Source organism: Lissotriton vulgaris, chromosome 11 (assembly GCF_964263255.1).
Source record: "Lissotriton vulgaris chromosome 11, aLisVul1.2, whole genome shotgun sequence".
NCBI classification, from domain to species: Eukaryota; Metazoa; Chordata; class Amphibia; order Caudata; family Salamandridae; genus Lissotriton; species Lissotriton vulgaris.
Window position 1 is genome coordinate 324,047,760 of NC_141699.1, and position 18,850 is coordinate 324,066,609.

Genomic DNA, 18,850 nt, shown 5'->3' on the forward strand with positions numbered 1-18,850 from the left:
AGGCCACCTCGCTCCGCACTTCCTCTGCCCTCCACCCTGCTCACAGCAAGTCACTCACAACACAGCAGTGATCAAATAAAATTGACTCCACCACTGCGCGCAACGCCCGCCCAGGGCCAACTGTGCCAGTGCCACCATGAATTACTAATTGCCAACAACTGTGCAGGGAAAACTCACCTGAGGTTGGCGGCAATCAGGGGGGCTAGCCTAGGAATAATTAAATTATAGCCACCTGCAAGCTCCGGTGAAGTGCACACAGTGCCTCTGTTACAGTCGTCACTCGTGATGTTGCAGGCAGTCACGCGCACTTTTAATTGCGCAAGGCCTAATGAGCATGCTGCATTATGACATCAGCCCCACCCTAAGAGTGTCGCACAGATGTGGTGGAGGAGGAGACAGTGCATAATTCAGCGCGCTGCGCACAGGCACCTCCTCCTCCTCCTCCTTATTATTAGTTTGCACCCCGTGGATCAATCAGGCTGTGCTTTTTTCCCTGCAGGCTGTCCACTCGAGACACGGTGGACAGAGAAAGCGGACTCAGAGTAGTAGTCTCAATCTTAGGAAGTCTGACTGACTGTCTATATGAGTCTGACACGGACTGCCAGTCTGTCATACTAAGACAGACAGTCAGTCAGACTTCACTCACGGTTGCACCAAAAACCGTCCCCTGCCACGAAACCGGCCCCACTTCAGAAAATCATCCCCCACCGCCATGCTTTTCTACCGAGGGATTGCCCAGTGCCCGGAAGTACCAGTCCAGCCTGCCCAACCCTCCCAAAACCCTAGCAGCCCTCACAGTGGTCTCTTCACCACGGGTTCCGCTGCCTGATCCGAGAAGCCCTCTTTGGACGCTGCCACTCGCATTGCATTGTAGCCCTGTTCTTATAAATCAGTCTATAATAAAATGTATATCAATAAACCACAAAATAAGTCTGACAAACTCAAATAAATGGATTTTAATACTTAAATAAAAATGTTCATACAAAAAACTAAAATATGCAATATAAAAATATACAGAGCAGCACATGAATTAAAACACAAACATACAAAGTAAAACTTTTCAATGTACCATTCCACACCCAACACAAAATTAAAATATTGCACTTACAGTTATTTAGCAGATGTTCTTGATCCACCTCCACCTCCAGAAAAACAAGCCACAAAACAGCTCAAAAATCCACAGTCATTTGGTAAACATTAAAACATGAAAAAAAAGTTAAAAAAAATAGAAATGGTGGTAATACCAAAACCAGGAAAATTGCGTCAGAATCGTCATCCTGTGGCTGGCACATAGCTTCAAAACAACCCAAAGTATTGCGATCTTTCCATAGGCAGCAGCGGCAAGTCATACGTCTAGGAGGTGCAAAGGATCCTTCACGGATCGAGTAGCTAGAACCTCAGGCACATCAGGCTCAAGTTAAGCGAGCTCCATTCCCCAACACTGAGAGAAGGTAAAATAATAGGCTTGCCTAAAAACGAACAGAGCTAAATGTCAACAGGTATCGAATAGAAAATGAAAAATAGAGAGAATAAACAAGGCATGTCCTGAATCAGAGGGTCAATGTGTAGGTTTTAACGTAGCTCAATTCAATATGTGGAAGGGAAAGAATGCCAACGATCTTCGCAGAATTATTCTCGAGCGGGGGGTAAAGGGGGGGTAAAAGAAGGGTTTTTTTCTCAAATGTCTCTAACAAATCCTCACTACGATTAGCAGGCCCGCAAGCCTACCACTAGGGGGGAAAGGGTATAAGTACAGGTTTCACAGAAAGGTCCCTCAAGAAAAAGAATACAGGGTATGATCTCAACCCAATTCACAGAATTGCGTTCTCCCATGGGCACCAATCGTTCAAGCCAGTTTTCGAAGCATCCAGGAGGAAGATCCAGAAAACTTCCCTTTTCATCCTTATAGCAGTGACATCTTTTCCTGGGATGCTGCAAATTTTTTCAAGGACAGACCATTTAAGGTCAGTATCACAATGCTTCGCTGTGTTCCAATGGGCTACGAGTGGAGCCCCACTCTTGAGATTTCAAATATTGGATTTGTGCTCACCAATCCTGGTTCTGCACTCACGTCCAGTCTCTCCTACATAGGGGAGCCCACAGGGGCATACGATGACATAAATAATATTCGAAGTCCGGCACTTACTCATACTGTTCAATTTAATAGTCCGGTTGCCAATTTGCAAAGTGCTGCCAATCAGGGCTTGCGGACAGGCATGGCAATTCCCACAACGGTGGTTGCCAACCACGGGGGGAAGGCTAAACACTCCCACTTGTTTGGGTTCCCTCGTGGTTTCCACTGTCCCTTTCACCAAATGGTTGCGCAGATTTTTATTGCGCCGAAAGGCGAAGATAGGTCTAGGTATCTGTTCTTCAGAGTCATTCGCATTCGGGATATGCAGTAGTGTAATTTTCCCCTGTCGTCTTCCCTATATCCTTCTCAGGGGGCCCCTTTTGAAAAGGTCTGATGCTTCATCAGTCCATGCTTCTATGATGAATGTCATATTTATGTCTCTTTCCTCAATTAGCGTAGCTCACTTAGTACTGTGCTTAACCAAAGACGTTGCATTAAGCAGTATGCATTTAAACACTGGGTTTTCATGTTCAGCTATGACTATCCTTTTGCTATTGATAGGCTTGATGGTCTTGTAAAGGATATTGGGAAGTGTCATATTGCAATTAGAACAGGCTACTAAAATGGGTGAGGGCCTTGAATTGAAAGTGAGACACAGACAGACAGCACCCTTGCCAGCCGTGTTTAGACCTAACAAGGACATTCTGAAATGTATTTATTTATTTATAAAGTTTTATATAGCTCAAACAAGATCCTGAAGGATATCACAGTGCTTTACAAAAGGATGTCAGTAAGGTAATAAAAGCAATATTGACATCAGATAAGATATCACACATGAATAATAACAGGACAAAGGGTTCAAAGGCTAATAATACAATAACTGGTACATTTCGGGCTAGGAGGGGGGCAAATGATGAGGTAAAGGAGAGAAGCATCCAATTAATGTCTAACGGTTGTGGGCTCAGTGAATTACAGGAGATGACCCTAACCCATTTAAGGTAAGAACTTGTTAATTAGGAATATTTTGGCTTCCAATGTGCAAGCAACTGTGGAGGAGATTCTGTGTACTTCCGGTGGAAAAGATTTCCAGATCTTCGGGGCAGCGCCGGAGAAGGCTCGGTGGCAGGTTCTCCTTTTGCTGAAGATTTGTCATTTCACGAAGAAAGTTTTAGCACTTCTTGAGGGTCTACCACCACTGGATTATTCAAGCTTTTGTGCTAGATAACTGGGGGTTCTGAGGTGGAGGGCTTTGTGCACCAGGAATACTTTTGGATGGTGGGCTTATCTGATATGGAAAGAGCAGGAGTGCTGGCACTGAGCACGGACCAAGGGCGGACGGGTACAGACAGGCTAGCCTTTGCGGTGGCAGAGGCGCGTCTGCTACACACCTACACCAGCCTCTCTGATTATAGAGGTGGAGAATAGCCTGGTCCGCTAACCGCAATACCCCCAAAATGATGACCCCGCCTAATGAATGCGGTCCCCTAGTATGTGTTTGCCTTCTAGAAGAGATTTTAGGCAATGCAGAATCAATTAGCAACAGCAAGCATAAAAACACGAGGTAAGGTAAAAACAGATAAAACTAACACCATAACCCACACCAACTAGACCCACTCAAATCCCTCTTCTCCTAAAATCCTAAAAAAAACTTAAAAATGTCTTACTTTCTATATCAAATTGCAATGGGGCGCTGCAACCAACTCAAATGAAATCCATTTCTGATGGAGTACATAAAAGATGCAGTGGCAAAACTAAAGGCCACTAAATGAAAATTAACGGAAAAAGACAATCTTTCTAGAGAAATCAATAGAAATGTTACAAAAAAATATAGAATGTCTTAAACATGTATGTAAAAATATATTAAAATGCTAAAAGATATAACTGTATATTAAATGGTACTAATTAATGGGATACAACCTTTAGAACACAGTCATCACATAGCACTACATTTACAACGCAGTCATTACATCGCAACATCCTTTACAGCACATGTCACTACAACACAGCGATTACATTGCATGTCACTACAACGCCTGACACTACAACGCATGTCACTACAACGCAGGCATTACATCATATGTCAATACAACGCATACCCGTTACAATGCATAGTACCCCAACAATATCCAACACTTACCCTACTGTTGCACCCCCTGGAGTTAGAATAGTATTTTTACCCCTACCCTATGCAACACTTACCTTAAATGCAATGTAATGGAATGCAATGTAAATGTAGTTTTAAAAAATTTGTTGTAATAGCATGCAATGTATGCATTGTCAGGGATGTTGCGGTGTAAAAACTGCATTGTAAATGTATGCATTGTCCTAATTAATACATGCTAACACTACTTTATAAGAATCTAAGCATACAATGTATTATATATAAAAATGTAATTTATGAAAAGATAATACTGTACCATTTTTATATAAATATTTAAAACAGACCTGTTAAAAGTGTGTTAATTCATTGGAAAGACTCCAACCAAAGGTCGGAGGATTTTTGATCCTCATCACCGTTTGAGTTTCGACCGCTGTATTACAATGCAGGCAGTCAAAAATAAATTTGTCCGGCTCAAAGAGCCCGCTGGCCAGTTGGAGACTTTTACTTAATCCCAATGGATGGCGTTTCCGTTGTTGGGATTACTAAAATGAGTTTTTTGATAGGCTTTCCATGCCTGGCTTCCTGACATGGAAAGCCTATCGGAAAGCAAGTTTAGGTGGCCCAGCAGGCCCCATTCTCCCTGTAGCATACAGTTGGGGGCTGATGTTGCCGCTGTTAATCGCTACACTGCGTGGCAGGCACAGTGCAGGGATTAACATATCTCCCATTTCTCATAGGTAAAGTGTTGAGGCTACAGGGAATAGGTTTACTATTGCCATTCTGATTCACACCATTTTGGGGAAGGCATAAGACACTACAATGGCTAGATTTAACACATTCGCTGCTTGAGATATTCCTCTCCTGTGCTGGGCCCTAATAGAAATGGGTGTGGTCATGACGAGCTCTGCTCGTCATGAGCACAAAAGCACTGTGCCTCATGACGAGCTGAGCTCGTCATGAACACCGAAGGGGTTAATATTCACAATCAACTATACACCATGTTACGTTTAGGTATTGGACAATATATGGGTAAGATTTACTTTTCCCACAAAAATCTAAATCAATTTTGGGAAGGTGTGGGACACTAAATGGTTCAAATTTACTATTAAGATCTAATGTAAACCGTTTTAGCGAATGTGTTGAACACTAGAGATTACATTTGCTGTTCCCTCTCCAATCGAAACACTTTTGGGAAAGGTGACACTAAAGGCATAACAGTGACTGTTCCTACAAGATGACAAACTATTTTCAAAGTCATAAATCCCAAGAAAAATAAAAGAAATATTATTCATAATGGATATTTAAAATTTACATAAATACTTAATCAAATATATAACACAACATAAAAAAGCATAAATAATAAAAACCCTTTGAAAAGAAATAAAAACGAACATTTAATACATATATATTATTTAAAATAAAACAAAATGTGCATAAGAACTGAAGTGAAATATGTATAAACATTAACATTTTAATTTTCTGAAACCACTTTACTAATAACAAAAATAGTGTAAAATATTTTAAAGTAATTACTTGAAATGCAATGTAATTTATTTCTATAAATTAAAAATATATATTGTAATAAAATATAAATGTATTATTAAAATGATGTAATTTCATTTAAATTACCACAGTATGTACATAAAATACTTACATAGGTACACAAAAGTAAAATATGTTTTAAATGCAATTTTAACAATGATAACACATCAATATTTAATCTTTTATTTCAAATGTAACAATTTTAAACAACAATTTACACATATAATACAAAATATATATAACAAAAAGTAGAACAATAATTACAATATCAATCTAATATGAAATAAAAAATAAATACCTTAACAACAATATTTATAACCTATTTTTAAATAAAAAACATTATGTGACAGTAATGTTAATTTATTTAAATTGACATGAGATTAATATATATTTTATAATTAAATGAGTACTCTGCACTATTTTTGTATGTCCTGTAACATTAATTTACATGTATTTATATTTGTAACTATTTTAAATAATGTATTTGTATTTAATTTACCATTATGTCCTATGAAGTTTTATTTTATGTCCCTACCTCTATTAATCTCAATGGTAGGTTGGTTCTGTACCAGTGGTTGGTAATGTGCAGTGTAGGATTCACTAAAAATGTGTGAACTAATGTCCTGCTCCTTTTCCTCTTTCTCCAACTCCTACTACTTTGCCCCCTTCCACTCCCTCTCATCGCACTTCTCGAGCTCTCTAGATCTCATCTGCTTCTCTTTCTACCATTGTTTGTTCCAACTCTATGAGAGTTTACTTCATCATCTAGTTTTTTTATCTGTATGATCATTCCTATCAGTTGATGTTATGTGAACCACCACTGCACCACTACTTTTATGTATATTACCAAGTGGTGGTCCCCACTGGGAACTTACAGTTAGGACCATTTTTCCATATGAAATTGATTTCTCGGTTTGCTAATAACTTTTGCGCCATTTGACAAATCTTAATGAAATGTTACCCCACACAAATTTTTCATCCACCTCAATTCCTTTCCAGATTGTTTCGGGGTGATCCACCAAGCAGAAGTAGAGAAAAAGGGGGTCCCAAAACACATCTTTCCTATGAGGTTTTCCATTGGAAAATGAGCGATAATGCAGAAACGGCCAACTCTGTCCAGAAAGTGTGCTTTTTGTAGTTTTGTGTATATCTGTTCAGTTGTGTTCAAAATGTATGTATACTTCTTATCACAGGGGGCAGAGCATCTAAGAAATCTCAAGGTAAGATCTGATTGGCTGCCACCACAAGAGCACATATGTGGCAACAGGAATATTAGGACTCTATTCTCAAAAAAGTTACAAAAAATATATATGGAGTAGTGTAGGGTTACCATGCCCACAAGAACTGGAAGGTAGTCCCATAGAGAAAATCCAGCGGCCAAAAACAATAAATGTTCTTTCCATGTCACAAATTTCCCTTACTGTGCACTGTCAATTACCTCAAATGTTGCATCACTCATGAAATGTTCTACATCCTTGATAAAATCACTGCAAAATCTGCAAAGACATCAAGGAATAGCAGGGAAGCAAGTTATAATTACCTTAGAGCACAAATTGTAGTTACGTGAGATAACCATAACCGGTAAATTTTAGTGGTTTTGTTTGGTTAAAGTTGAATGTTTAAATGACATTTTAACATAACTATAATATGAATATTTATATTCCCTGTCTACACTCAATGTTGCTACCACTTGGTGGGAGAAGGTACAAAATGCTGCTCCAGCCTGTGTGGGAGCAAAGAAAAAGTGCCTGCTCCTAATTGCACCCAGAATGGTGCAGGCTAGGGAGCCAGCTTGGGCCTCACGGCTCACCCTGCAACCCCTAACATCCCCTACATCTTGGCGGCCCTGGGTGGGTTTCGGGACTCCCATTAAGTTAAGAAAATACCAGCTCCTAGCGGCACACATGATGCATAACTGTCCGAAGCCATTTATTTCTTCTTCACTGGTTCTTAAACTAGCACCCCAATAATCTTCAGAGAAGGCTATTTACATTTTATTATCTTGGATATGTACTCAAAAGGGGAAGGGGCACCAACAAATATGTTTTTTTTTATATTGTGGGAGGCTACAGGGAGGGTTGCAGAACCCCAGCAACATATGAAAAAGAGATGTCTCCTGAATAATTACATTATTCCCGCTTGAGAACTTATATATTTCTTAAATTACTTCTAGCTGGAGTTCAATGCGCTTCAGCTAGAGTGCAAAGCCATCTGGTGGTTGTTTTTTTTACTTTTTTTGTGGGATGAAAAATACTAAAAGAAAGATTCTGCAACATAATGTTATTTTCTTTTCTCTTTTAAAAATGTCTATTGAATCTTTAATTCAAAAGTTTTTGAGCCCCCCAAAATGCAATCATAGACCTATGTTAAAGAAAGACTCACATACATACACATTTTTTTTCTAAATTAATTTTTTTAGGTATTTTTATAAGGATTACTGTTATTGAACATTGCATTGTGTGAATTACTAAAATATACATTTGATTATGGGGCTGTAGGGTTATAGAATATTACTATTCTTAAAAAATACCCTTAGCAACTCTCTGAAAAAAGCAAAGGTTAAAATGACATTATAGATAGGCATTGTAGTGATACCTTTCTTTAAATTAAAAGAAGCCTTTAACGTTGACTGAAAAAACAAAGATTAAGGTAATGATAGGTGAAAGATTTACTGAAAATTTTACATTTGAAAAAAAAAAGAAACACAGAACTTTACCGGTTATAGTTATCTCAAGCACCTATAAATCATGGTATGAAGTAAATATAATTCCCACATTCCCCATGCAGTGCTAATTACTACAAATATTACATCACTCATGAAATGATCGATGAAATAACTGATAATGTGCATTGCGGGGGTGCAAGTTATAGTTACTTTTGGGCATGAATTATAGTGAAAGATAAGGGTGAGAAACAAGCAGAAAGAGGCAGAATAGAGGTCAGAAATAAGCAGAAATGGGGAATATAAAGGTCAGCACCATGCAGAAAGAGGCAAAATAGAGGCCAGCAACAAACAGAAAGAAGCAAAAATAGGTCAGAAACGAGCGCAGAAACAGGCAAAATAAAGGTCCGCAACGAGCAGAAAGAGGCAAAATAAAGGTAGAAAACTAGTGGAAACAGGCATACTAATGGTCAGAAACGGGCAGAAAGAGGCAAAATAAAGGTCAGAAATGAGCATAAAGAGGTAGAATAAAAGTCACACATGAGCAGGAAGAGGCAGAATAGTGCCAGCAACAAGCAGAGAGAAGCAAACTAGAGAACTGCAATAAGCAGAGCGGCAAAGTAAAGGTCAGATATGAGCACAAAGGGACAAAATCAAGGCCAGCAAATAGCAGACAGAGGCAAGATAAAGATCCGAAACAAACAGAAATATGCAGCTTAAAGGTCAGAAACAAGCAGAAACTGGGAAATTAAAGGTCAACAACAAGCAGAAGAAGGAAAAATAAAGATAAGAAAGTAGCTGAAACAGGCACAATATTGGTCAGAAGAGCAGAATGACGCAGAATAAAGGTCAGAAATTAGCACAAAGAGGCAAGATTAAGGTCAGAAACTTGGAGATAGAGGCAGAATAAATGTAAAATGTTTGCAGAAAGTGAAAATTGAGGTCAGGAACAAGCAGAAAGAGGCTAAATGGAGGCCAGCAATCAACAGACAGAGGCAAAATAGAGGCCAACAACGAGCAGAAAGAGGCAACATAGAAATCCGCAATAAGCAGAAAGAGGCAGAATAAAGGTCAGGAACAAGCAGAAAGGTCAGAAAATACAGAAAGAGGCAGCTTAAAGGTCAGAAACTAGCAGAAAGTGAGAAAATAAAGGTCAGCAACAGGCTAAAAGAAACAAAATAAGGGTAAAAAACGAGTGGAAACAGGCACAATATTGGTCAGAAATGAGCAGAAAGAGGCACAATAAACCTCAGAAATATGCATAAAGAGGCAGAATAAAGGTCAGAAACTAGCAGAAAGCGGAAAAATAAAGGTTACAAATTAGCAGCACAACACAATATAGGTCAGAAAAGAGCAAAAAGAGGCAAAATAGAGGTCAGAAAAAATAAAAAACAGGCAGAATAAAGGTCAGCAATTAGCAGAAACTGTGAAAACTAAGGTCAGGAACAAGCAAAACGCAGCTAAATGGAGGCCAGCAACCAGCACAAAGAGGCAAACTAGAGGCCAGCAATGAGCATAAAGAGGCAAATAGAGATCAGCAATAAGCAGAAAGAGGCAAAATAAAGGTTTAAAGCTAGAGAAAGAGACAGAATAAAGGACAGCAACAAGCACCAAGTGTTGGAATAAAGGTCAGCAACCAGCAGAAAGAGGCAAAACAAAGGTTAGAAACTAGCAGACTTGTCCGCAGCTTTTGATACCGTTGCTTACCAGATGCTACTCTATAGACTGACTGAGATAGGTGTCCAGGGACTGGCGCACAAATGGCTCACTAGTTTCATGGACCAGCGTACCATAACTGTCAACGTAGGCCCTTTTCGGTAATGCACCCTGGAGCTCACTAAGGGGGTACCACAGGGCTCCTGTCATGGCCCTACCCTGTTCAATGTGTACGTCGCCCCTCTCGCCAAGATCATCAGAGACCATGGGTTCACCCCTTATTCCTATGCGGGTGATACCCAACTCCTCTTATCTTTATATAACTACAAGTTCTCAACCAAATCTCTCTTTGTGGAAGTGAACAATCTCTAGATGGATGACGCAAAGCTTCCTGCAGCTTAATGCAGCAAAAACTGAAATCTTGCTGTTCAGTAAAGCTCAAACCCTGTGGTCTCCCAACTGGTGGCCCGCAGAGCTGGGCTCAGCCTCTACCCCCACATTTGTGGCTAAAAACCTGGGTGTCCGACTGGACAACTCTCTAACTATGAGAGCCAAGTCATGGCCACCTCAGGTACCTTTTTCCACATATTGAGTCTTCTTCATAGAGTGTTCCATCTCCTTCCCTTAGCTGTCCGCAGGACCCTATTCCAAGTCTAAGTCATCAGCCGTCTTGATTACTGCAACGGGAGGTATGACGTTACAACGCACGCTTTTACCAGGCATGCTGTTACAACGCAAGTATTACAACGAAAACCTTTACAACGCATTACACTTGGGGGTGCTGGATAGTGAATAGTTTAATTTACTATTCCAACTCCATTCCCCGTGGACACTAGGGAAGGTGTTGGATAGTAAATTAAAACTATTCCTTATCCTAGAGCGCCCCCCAGTGTAATGGGTTGTTATGGTTTTCGTTGTAATACATGCGTTGTAACAGCACTGCGTGGTAAAAGTTGCGTTGTAAAGGTTGCATACCCTGCAACGCCCTACTTATGTCTGCTAACGATTCCAGCTGAACAGACCACAGGTGGCTCAGAACACAGCAGCCCGCTTGGCTCTCAACATGCCCGCTAGAACCCTTCCCGGCCACTGTTAAGGCAGCCTCACCGGCTTCCCTTCCGTCAGAGAATCAAGTTTTACATTTTCAATCTAGTCCACATGACATTACATGGCAGAGGCCCTAGCTACTTCACCGAAGCACTTAAGTACTATCTGCCTGGCAGATCTCTTCGCTCGGGCGATAAAACTCTGCTAGCTCGCCCTCATTACAGAAAACTTCAGGCAGGGGGCAAAGCTTTTGCAAATCTGGCCCCTGTGTAATGGAACTCTTTGTCCATTCAACAACAAATGTACACTAATCTCCTCCACTTCAGGAAACTCCTAAAGACAGAATTGTTCAGTAACTGACCATCCTGGCTCTGCATTATAACTTATTTAGCGCTGAGACACCCCTTCAGGGGTGATTCCTGTGGTTTACAAATTCAATAATATAAAATAAAAAATATATAAATAATAAATGTTGATTTTAGTTTCGCCCCTTCATAGTTTTTCTACATTAGCAGGCATTTTATTATCCTACAAAATGGCTATCTAGTATCTATGTAGGGTTCATTTTATTATCTTCTAATTTATTGTAACACTACTTACATATAACTTGCCATATAGACAAGTTAAACCGTCCCTCTACAGGTAATTTTTGTCAGTAATCATGATTTATGTTTTCACTTTTTAAATAAAAGTGAACAGTCTGTGTTTAAATCTTCTAGTAAGTGCATCAGCAACATATATAAGCATACTCTGGTTTTTACACAACACTGTCTTAAATATTGGAATCTCTTCTTTAAAACAATCAAACTGTAATACATGTGTCTTCTTCTTATAACTCCTCATTTTCCCTAGCATCCTGCTCAGCACCAAAGAAACGAGACTGCAAATCACCACAAACCTTTCCTACATCAGCTATGCTACCATGCAAAAGTGCTCTATTCATTTCTCCTAAACATAAAACAGGAGTTTTCATATAATACAGCCTCCTCCCTAAAGTTTGCATTGCTGACTAGTGTTTTTAACTTCGCCCTGGAAAGAAAACGTAGGAATTTTCTTAATATATCAATGGATTGCTGTCTAATACTACAATTCCATTTGTATACAGTACTCTAACTATGCCTTCCTTGTACCTCTTTTGCAATAACTTCTTTCACATTTCTAGGTGTTATCACCTCTTTTGCTATAGGACTACCATTCTTCATTTCAAAACATCCTCCTCTATAATCAATAATATGAACTAATTTGTTATCCTGAATATATCTATCTTCAATAAAGAAAGGCTCTATACAAGAAGTATGTATCCATTCTCCAATAAAAACTGTACAACAGTTACTTCTATTCACTAATCTTGTTTCTGGTTTTGTCTCTTCATGGCCTACACTATTTTGTCAAGAGTCTTCATTCTATTTAGAATCAAAATAAAAAGCTTCCTCTTCAAAGCAAATGCCTTATCAACTACTCTCTCAAAGTGTTCTTTCTGTTTCACTGCATCTCTCCTTCTTCTATACTTTTTTTAAATTGAACACTAAATTTACAAAGCTGTAACTATGCAATCATTATAAAAATGTACTACAATGATACTCTCTATGTAATTACGAGTGCACGAGTAGAGCCTAAGTGTTTCATATTTTTTTAAACAACAGCTAATAATAAGACTTATTGCTCAACCATCCAACATACCCCTAACTTTATTCACTTTCACGTTGACAGCATCCAATGAAATATGTATATATATATTTCCTGTAAAAGAACACCTCCATTTTAACTACTTTAACTGATTTTCCATTGGAATACTACCTCATTCAGCTCCAGCCTTATCCTGACTACTATTGCTCCTTCACTTATAAATGATAACATGGTCACTGGAGACACATCTTCTGGCCATTTACGCAGCTACAGTGTAGTAAAAGCACTATGGGGCAGATTTACAAGCTGCTTGCGCCTCTTTTGCGCCTCAGTTGGGTCACTTTTTGACGCAGCGGCAGCACAAAAGATGCGCCATGGTGCTGGGTATTAACAACGTGACACATCTGAGAGATGCGTCCCGTTGTAAAGCCCTGTTCAGGAGGTGTTCAGGCGCAGGGGAGGGCGTTCCTGCGCAGGAACGCCTCCTAAAAGTGGCTGAGTGAAATCTACAAGATTTCACTCAGTCACTTTTAGGCCATGGCTGCGTCAAAACACTGCGCCTGCTTGAAGCAGGCGCAAGGCTTCACGCAGCATTGAGGAGATAGGGCCCCCCAGTGCATAGCTGGAGCTGCGTCGCGCTTGCGACGCAGAGCTAGCAATGCGCTGCTTTTATGGCACAGATGCGTGACGCATCTGTGCCGTTTTTGCCACTTGGCGCGCCACATTGTAAATGTGGCGCACCATGGGTGGAGGAGCTGAGGCGCACAATAACTGGCGCATCTCTGGGGATGAGCCAGTTATTGTAAATCTGCCCCTATACATTTAGCCAACAAGGGAGCACTTACTGATTAGACAGTAGAAAGTACTAGCCCTGGGCGTAGTGGGCGTAGTGGGGCTTCGCGGAGCTACGTGAAGTGGGCGAGAAACTACGCCCACCTCCGCACTCCGCGTAGCCCCACTACGCAAACACCACTGGCCGCCACCCGCCTCCCTCCCGCCCTCCCTAAATACTTTCAATGAAACGAGTAAAATAATTAAAACGCACTTACCTTGCCCGCCGCGTCCCCGGGGCTCGCTATCTGCAGTCTTCCGTCTTGTTTACTAATGGGCATGCGCGGGCGGCCGCGCATGCGCATTTCTCACGAGAAAATGCGCATGCGCGGCCGCCCGCGCATGCGCATTAGTAAACAAGACGGAAGAATGCAGATAGCGAGCCCCGGGGACGCGGCGGGCAGCGGCGGGCAAGGTAAGTGCGTTTTAATTATTTTACTCGTTTCATTGAAAGTATTTAGGGAGGGCGGGAGGGAGGCGGGTGGCGGCCAGCTACGCTCCGTCTGCGGAGCGTGCGTAGTGCCGCCTGGCTACGCCCGCTCCGCAAAATGCAGAGTAGGTGGCACTACGCACACTCCGTGCACAGAGCGTAGCTGGCCGCCCACCCCTAGAAAGTACTCCAGTTGAGTAGAGGTATTGCACAAAAAGGTGACATCTTCGTGGACAAACACCCAGGGCGGGATTCATTCTGCCCCCTGTTAGACTCGTTTTTTCTGCCCTCCTGCCCTCTGTTAGACTCGTTTTTCCCTTGTTTTTCTGCCCTTCTGCCCCCTGTTAGACTCGTTTTTTGTGCCCTTCTGCCCTCTGTTAGACTCGTTTTGAGCCTTTCTGCCCCTGTTAGTCTCGTTTTTGTGCCCTTCTGCCCTCTGTTAGACTTGTTTTTCCCTTATTTTTCTGCCCTTGAGCCCTTTGTTAGACTGCTTTTTGTGCCTTTCTGCCCTCTGCATCACCACATCATCACTCAGCGCTACCCCAGCACCACTCAGCACCACCACAGCATCACACAGCATTGCCACAGCATCACTCAGCACCACCACAGCACCACTCAGTGTCACCACAGCATCACTCAGCACCACCACAGCATCACTCAGCACCACCACTGCATCACTCAGCACCACCACAGCACCACTCAGCACCACCACTGCATCACTGAGCACCACCATAGCATCACTCAGCACCACCACAGCACCAATCAGCACCACCACAGCACCACTCAGGGCCACCACAGCATCACTCAGCACCACCACAGCATCACTCAGCACCACCACATTATCACTCAGCACCACCACAACACCACTCAGCACCACCACAGCATCACTCAGCACCACCACAGCACCACTCAGCACCACCACAGCATCACTCAGCATCACCACAGCATCACTCAGCACCACCACCACAGCACCACTCAGTGTCACCACAGCATCACTCAGGACCACCACAGCATCACTCAGCACCACCACATTATCACTCAGCACCACCACAGCACCACTCAGCACCACCACAGCATCACTCAGCACCAACACAGCATCACTCAGCACCACCACATTATAACTCAGCACCACCACAACACCACTCAGCACCACCACAGCATCACTCGGCACCACCACAGCATCACTCAGCACCACCACAGCATCACTCAGCACCACCACAGCATCACTCAGCACCACCACCACGGCACCACTCAGTGTCAACACAGCATCACTCAGGACCACCACAGCATCACTCAGCACCACCACAGCACCAATCAGCACCACCACAGCACCACTCAGCGCCACCACAGCATCAGTCAGCACCAATACAGCATCACTCAGCACCACCACATTATAACTCAGCACCACCACAACACCACTCAGCACCACCACAGCATCACTCAGCACCACCACAGCATCACTCAGCACCACTCAGCACCACCCCAGCATCACTCAGCACCATCCCAGTATCACTCAGCACCACCACAGCACCACTCAGAATCACCACAGCACCACTCAGCACCACCACAGCACCACTCAGCGCCACCCCAGCATTAATCTGCGCAACCATTCAAATATGTTCTCTCAATGTTTCAAACTTTATTACAAATGTCACAAAAATATGTTAATATTTCACTTCTGTTCTTGGATTTTCGTCACAATAAAATACACTGAACATAATCTTCACAAGTTATTTACAAAAAGTTAAGCTAATGCCATTATAAATTAAAATCGTTTCGTTTGAAATCTTTATTTCGACCAATAAGATCATAAAAGATATACATACATTGCAATCACAAACAATTTAACAATAGTTCAAAAGTGTAATTTTTAAAATTGATCATTGCGGTCGAAATTAAATTATCTAAAATCAGTTACCATCTAAATTTTAAAAGAACGCAATTAAGAATCCGCGTCCAGTTTGAGAAAGCGTGAACGTGCAACCACATTGCCATTAAATACTTCGCCATTGCAAACACTATCTGTGGGGAAAGATCAGTCTTCAGGATTCTATATGCGGGTAAAAAGTTTCTAAAACCCATATTTTTAAGGAGGGGAATAAGCCAATGTTTCCTAATTTTTTGATAAGGCTCGCAGAAAAATATCACATGTAATTCATTTTCCTGGGGGTGCGCACATGCCGGGCAACTCTCAGTGGTCGGGGGCGAAGACCATGAACTTGTAAACGACTTTAAAGGTAGGGTGCCATACCTCCATTGCAAAAAGAGTTTCCTGGCGAGGGCTGGGGTCATACCATCCAAAACACATTCAAACGAGTAATGGTCTTTGTTTTGGATAAATTAATTTGTCAAAGAGCCCGCCCGCGTCTCATTCACAGCAGCAATTAGCTTTAGGTTGTAATAAGCCTTTGATAGTTCTTTCCGTGAGATCTTGATGCATGCTTTTGCCGGGTCAGTGCAAAGTTCAGGTAAGCCAAGGGTCTCAAGCGACCTTTTTATATAGGTTAGCCATGGAATAGAGCTAGCGTTTGGTATGTTTAGGAACTCCTGCAGCCCAGTCCTGTATTTAATTTGATCCATGCTGCTCCAGAGTCATCGCCAGAACGTTAATGGCTTGAGTCCCAGTTCATCTGCAATTGGCCTGATGTCTAGGTCGAGTCTCAAAGGAAGCAGTGGGGTGCTTGTGGGAAGAGCTACCATCTGCCTGATAAATTTATTTTCTGTGGATATTAGTTTTTGTGCAGTGGTATGGCCCCACAGTTCTGCCCCGTATGTAACTGCCCCCGTGCCTGTGCTTTATAAATTTGGATGATTGGACCGAGTGGGCGGTATGTAAAGTTCTTAACCATCCTTGAGATGCCACCCACTAACTGCACAAGTTTCATGTTGGCTTTGGTCTTGTGTGTTTCCCAGGTCATTTTCTCGTGTAGAGTTACCCCCAGGTACTCAAACGTTGAGACCCTCTCTAAGCGGACTGAACCAAGCATGGGGTTGGGGCGTGTTGAGGGAGTGGGGTTTAAGATTATGTATTTTGTTTTTAGTGCGTTCATCTCGAGCCCCCTATCCATACAAAATTCGAGAAAACCATCCAATACCCTTTGGATTCCCATGGGGGATTTCGATAGCAGCAGGGTATCATCCGCGAACATAATAGTGGGAACCCTACTGCCATCTAGTTTAGGAGCATCAGTATCTGCAATTCTGGACAGGTGGGCAATTATCCCGTTCACAAAGAGGCAGAACAGGGTCGGTGCAAGCACTCATCCCTGTCTTACCCCTCTGTCAACGGGGAATCTGTCTGTAAGGTCCCCATTCCTGCCACACCTGACACGTGCAAAGTTATTGTGATGTAGTTTAATTAAGATGGATAAGATTTCTACTGGGACACCCACATCTGCCAAGACACTCCATAGTTTTGGTCTTGGGACCAGATCGAAGGCGGCTCGCAAGTCCACAGTGTACAAGCTGCCGCCCTCGATTAGGGCAGTCCTCCAATAAATAAGATTTAGACGGAATATTTGGTCTGTTGTGGATATTCCCCTTCTAAAACCTGCCTGATATGGGCTCAGAATAGCACATTCTTCCAACCAGTTCTGGAGCCGGTCTAGTATAAGCCTCCCAAAAAGCTTCTGGGACACGTCTATGAGGCTGATGGGCCTGTAATTGGATGGGAGCAGAGGTGAGCCCTTCTTAAATATAGGAACAATCTCTGCTCCCAGCCAAGTGCAAGGCACATCCATGCCCCCCAGAACTGCATTAAATAATAGCAATAGATAGGGGGCCCATACATCAGGTTCCTGTTTAAACAGATCACCTGGAAGACCATCCAAGCCTGGTGCTTTGCCCAGTGGTAGGCCCGCAATCGCATCTCTAACCTCCTTTTCTGTAAAAAAGTCCCCCTCTGAATAGTTTATGAGAAATGGGGGCGAATGACATTGTACCCCATTTTCCTCTGTGTAAAGGGAGTGGAAGTGTTATTGCCAGACTCTTGGTGCGATATTTGGCTCTTTTGCTGGTACTAGATCTGCAGACTCCGTGCTGACAATGCGCCAGAACTTCCGGGAGTCCCTAATGACCAGTAAACTAGAGAGTTCCTCCCATTTATTCTGGTCCCATTCCATCTTGGCACTATTGTCCATTTTCTTGTATGCCCGCCTTCTGGTCTGTATCTCTAGTCTACTTTTACCCTCTCTAATGGAAGAGAGAAGATCCCCTTTGCCTTGCGACATGTGGCATTGTACCATGTGGAACGGTGGTGACCAGCACCTCTAATATGGATCTTGGAGAAGAGATCTGTTGCCAAGGTCCTAACAAGTTCCTCATCTAGCAGCCACAGTGATTTGTGGGTTTCCCTTGAGGTTGGTTCCCCACTGAGGAGTCCAACTTTTTCTAGTGTCGGAATTATTCTCATATAGAGGCTAGATAATTTTTCCCTATTGATGGCCAATTTTTCCCACCTCACTCTCTTTCTATTGTTCTCGAGAAGTAGGTTTGGGTTAGGATTAACCACCACCAAGGCATTGTCCCTGCCCTCGATGGTGAGAGCGGTATAGTCCAATTCTAGGGCGTTGTGGTCACTATCTGATCTGACCAACACCCTAAAATCAATAATGTACTGCCACGAGGACAGTTGGACTAAGACATAATCTATTCTTGACTCCCTACCCACTCTGTTAAAGGTAACTTTACTGGGGTTGTCGGATTTGGTGCGACCATTGCACGCCCTGAGTCCATATTTAAGGGTTAGGGCGGTAATCTGTAGAGCAAGTGGGGAACATGATTTATTTATTTACTTATTTATTTATTGACATTTGTAGAGCGCGGCGAATACCCGTGGGCGTCTCGGCGCTAATTAAGGGATGGATCAGCAACTGGGGTAAA